A 4,924-nucleotide genomic window follows, 5' to 3' on the forward strand; every position below is an offset into this window, starting at 1 on the left:
CAAGATTCTCAGGGGAATTGACAGGGTGGACAAAGACAACCTCTTCAGCACGGGTGGGACACGAACAAGGGACACAGGTGGAAACTGAGTACCCAGATGAGCCACAGAGACGTTAGAAGGAACATTTTTAGTGTCAGAGTGGTTGACGAATGGAATGCATTAGGCAGTGATGTGGTGGAGGCTGACTCCATACACAGTTTCAAGTGTAGATATGATAGAGCCCAATAGGCTCAGGAACCTGTACACCTGTTGATTGACGGTTGAGAGGCGAGACCAAAGAGCCAGAGCTCAACCCCCGCAAGCACAACTAGGTGAGTACAACTGGTGTTCGTGTGTGTGTGTGTGTGTGTGCATGCGTGCGTGCGTGTGAACGTGCGTACGTGCGTGTGCTACCTTTACATAGACAAATCCATGTAGTAGACATGACCGAGAAAAAATCGATTAGGAACCACATCAGACAACCGACATTTACAAAGTCGGGGCCCAGGAGCTAGGACCACGCTCGTACAGGTCCATATATCATATACTCACCCCCCCCCCACACACACACACCAATAAACCAATACAACACTTATACATAAACCACTTATACACACGAGTGGTTATACACTACACTATACCCCCCCCCAGCCTTCTATGAGAGCTAATCACCAGCCTGGGGTCGTTAATTACCCGGGAGTGAACTGCTCTATTAGAGCCAGAGCTCAGGTATAGAGCAGTGCCACCTGTGGCCCTCACAGGCGCCCTAACGAGCCAACCACAGGCGTGTAATAACCGTAGTGATTAACTACTTCAACTTTACACACGAATAGCGATTGGTATGGCACTGGTGCCATTGTGGCACAGCTGCCAGTGTGGCACTGGTGCCATTGTGGCACAGCTGCCAGTGTGGCACAGCTGCCAGTGTGGCACAGCTGCCAGTGTGGCACAGCTGCCAGTGTGGCACAGGTGCCAGTGTGGCACAGGTGCCAGTGTGGCACAGGTGCCAGTGTGGCACAGGTGCCAGTGTGGCACAGGTGCCAGTGTGGCACAGCTGCCAGTGTGGCACTGGTGCCTGTGTGGCACAGCTGCCAGTGTGGCACAGGTGCCAGTGTGGCACAGCTGCCAGTGTGGCACAGGTGCCAGTGTGGCACAGGTGCCAGTGTGGCACAGCTGCCAGTATGGCACTGGTGCCAGTGTGGCACAGCTGCCAGTGTGGCACAGATGCCAGTGTGGCACAGCTGCCAGTGTGGCACAGCTGCCAGTGTGGCACAGCTGCCAGTGTGGCACAGATGCCAGTGTGGCACAGCTGCCAGTGTGGCACAGCTGCCAGTGTGGCACAGCTGCCAGTGTGGCACTGGTGCCTGTGTGGCACAGATGCCAGTGTGGCACCAGTATGCGGAACACAGAACAAGGAACACAGCCAACAGAACACAGAACAATGGAACCCCCGAGAATCATCTCAAGATAACCTCAAGATAACCTCAAGATAACATCAAGATAACCTCAAGATAACCTCAAGATAACATCAAGATAACCTCAAGATAACCTCAAGATAACCATCTAATTGGCCAGAGGAAGCAAGGAATGCAATTCCCGGCCGCAGTTATGAGTACTAATGAGTAAGTAGTATGAGGCAGTATGTATGAGTTATGAGTTATGAGACTGTTGCTCTCACGCATTTCCTCCTTCCCATGGTGCCTGTAGCGAGTTTTCATCAGTTTCATCTAAGGACCGTTGTAAGATCCTCATGAGTACTAATGAGTAAGTAGTATGAGGCAGTATGTATGAGTTATGAGTTATGAGACTGTTGGACTCATGCATTTCCTCCTTTCCATGGTGCCTGTAGCGAGTTTTCATCAGTTTCATCTAAGGAACGTTGTAAGATCCTCATGAGTACTAATGAGTAAGTAGTATGAGGCAGTATGTATGAGTTATGAGTTATGAGGCTGTTGGACTCATGCATTTCCTCCTTCCCATGGTGCCTGTAGCGAGTTTTCATCAGTTTCATCTAAGGAACGTTGTAAGATCCTCTCTCGGGCTGAGACATATCCTTCTACAGCAATGGGAAACTTGAAACAAGAAGACTTGTGCTTCTTTATGCTCGACTCGACCCGGGAGTGGCTTCTATAGAGGCAACGTTCGTGTGTTACTGAGTTATGAGGTAACCGGTATACGACTCAACCAGTACACGACTCAACCGGTACACGGCTCAACCGGTACACGGCTCAACCGGTACACGGCTCAACCGGTACACGGCTCAACCGGTACACGGCTCAACCGGTACACGGCTAAACCGGTACACGGCTCAACCGGTACACGGCTCAACCGGTACACGGCTAAACCGGTACACGGCTCAACCGGTACACGGCTCAACCGGTACACGACTCAACTGGTACACGACTCAACTGGTACACGACTCAACCGGTACACGACTCAACTGGTACACGGCTCAACCGGTACTCGACTCAACTGGTACACGACTCAACCGGTACACGACTCAACCGGTACACGACTCAACTGGTACACGGCTCAACTGGTACACGGCTCAACCGGTACTCGACTCAACCGGTACACGACTCAACCGGTACACGACTCAACTGGTACACGGCTCAACCGGTACTCGACTCAACCGGTACACGACTCAACCGGTACACGACTCAACTGGTACATGGCTCAACCGGTACACGACTCAACTGGTACACGGCTCAACCGGTACACGACTCAACCGGTACACGACTCAACTGGTACACGGCTCAACCGGTACTCGACTCAACCGGTACACGACTCAACTGGTACACGGCTCAACCGGTACTCGACTCAACCGGTACACGACTCAACTGGTACACGGCTCAACCGGTACACGACTCAACCGGTACACGACTCAACTGGTACACGGCTCAACCGGTACACGACTCAACTGGTACACGGCTCAACCGGTACACGACTCAACCGGTACACGACTCAACCGGTACTCGAGTCAACCGGTACACGACTCAACTGGTACACGGCTCAACCGGTACACGACACCACCGGTACACGAGTCAACTGGTACACGACACAACCGGTACACGACTCAACTGGTACACGGCTCAACCGGTACACGACACAACCGGTACACGACTCAACCGGTACACGACTCAACTGGTACACGGCTCAACCGGTACACGACTCAACTGGTACACGGCTCAACCGGTACACGACTCAACTGGTACACGGCTCAACCGGTACTCGACTCAACTGGTACACGAGTCAACTGGTACACGACACAACCGGTACACGACTCAACTGGTACACGGCTCAACCGGTACACGACTCAACTGGTACACGGCTCAACCGGTACACGACTCAACCGGTACACGACTCAACTGGTACACGGCTCAACCGGTACACGACTCAACCGGTACACGACTCAACTGGTACACGGCTCAACCGGTACACGACTCAACTGGTACACGGCTCAACTGGTACACGACTCAACTGGTACACGGCTCAACTGGTACACGACTCAACTGGTACTCGACTCAACCGGTACACGAGTCAACTGGTACACGACACAACCGGTACACGACTCAACTGGTACACGGCTCAACCGGTACACGACTCAACTGGTACACGGCTCAACCGGTACACGACTCAACCGGTACACGACTCAACTGGTACACGGCTCAACCGGTACACGACTCAACTGGTACACGGCTCAACTGGTACACGACTCAACTGGTACACGGCTCAACCGGTACACGGCTCAACTGGTACACGACTCAACTGGTACACGACTCAACTGGTACACGACTCAACTGGTACACGGCTCAACTGGTACACGACACCACCGGTACACGACTCAACTGGTACACGGCTCAACTGGTACACGACTCAACCGGTACACGACTCAACTGGTACACGGCTCAACCGGTACACGACTCAACTGGTACACGGCTCAACTGGTACACGACTCAACTGGTACACGGCTCAACCGGTACACGGCTCAACCGGTACACGAGTCAACTGGTACACGAGTCAACTGGTACACGACACAACCGGTACACGAGTCAACTGGTACACGAGTCAACTGGTACACGACACAACCGGTACACGAGTCAACTGGTACACGAGTCAACTGGTACACGACACAACCGGTACACGAGTCAACTGGTACACGAGTCAACTGGTACACGACACAAACGGTACACGAGTCAACTGGTACACGAGTCAACTGGTACACGACACAACCGGTACACGAGTCAACTGGTACTCGAGTCAACCGGTACACGACTCAACTGGTACACGACACCACCGGTACACGACACAACTGGTACACGACACCACCGGTACACGACACAACCGGTACACGAGTCAACTGGTACACGACACAGCCGGTACACGAGTCAACTGGTACTCGAGTCAACCGGTACACGACACAACTGGTACACGACACCACCGGTACACGACACAACTGGTACACGACACCACCGGTACACGACACAACTGGTACACGACACCACCGGTACACGACACAACTGGTACACGACACAACCGGTACACGAGTCAACTGGTACACGACACAACCGGTACACGACACAACCGGTACACGAGTCAACTGGTACTCGAGTCAACCGGTACACGACACAACTGGTACACGACACCACCGGTACACGACACAACCGGTACATGACTCAACTGGTACACGACACCACCGGTACACGACACAACCGGTACACGACTCAACTGGTACACGACACCACCGGTACACGACACAACCGGTACATGACACTACCGGTACACGACTCAACCGGTACATGACACTACCGGTACATGACACCACCGGTACACGACACAACCGGTACACGACACCACCGGTACACGACACAACCGGTACATGACACTACCGGTACACGACTCAAACGGTACATGACACTACCGGTACACGACACAACCGGTACAC

This window comes from Procambarus clarkii, chromosome 12 (genome assembly GCF_040958095.1).
Source record: "Procambarus clarkii isolate CNS0578487 chromosome 12, FALCON_Pclarkii_2.0, whole genome shotgun sequence".
Lineage (NCBI taxonomy): Eukaryota > Metazoa > Arthropoda > Malacostraca > Decapoda > Cambaridae > Procambarus > Procambarus clarkii.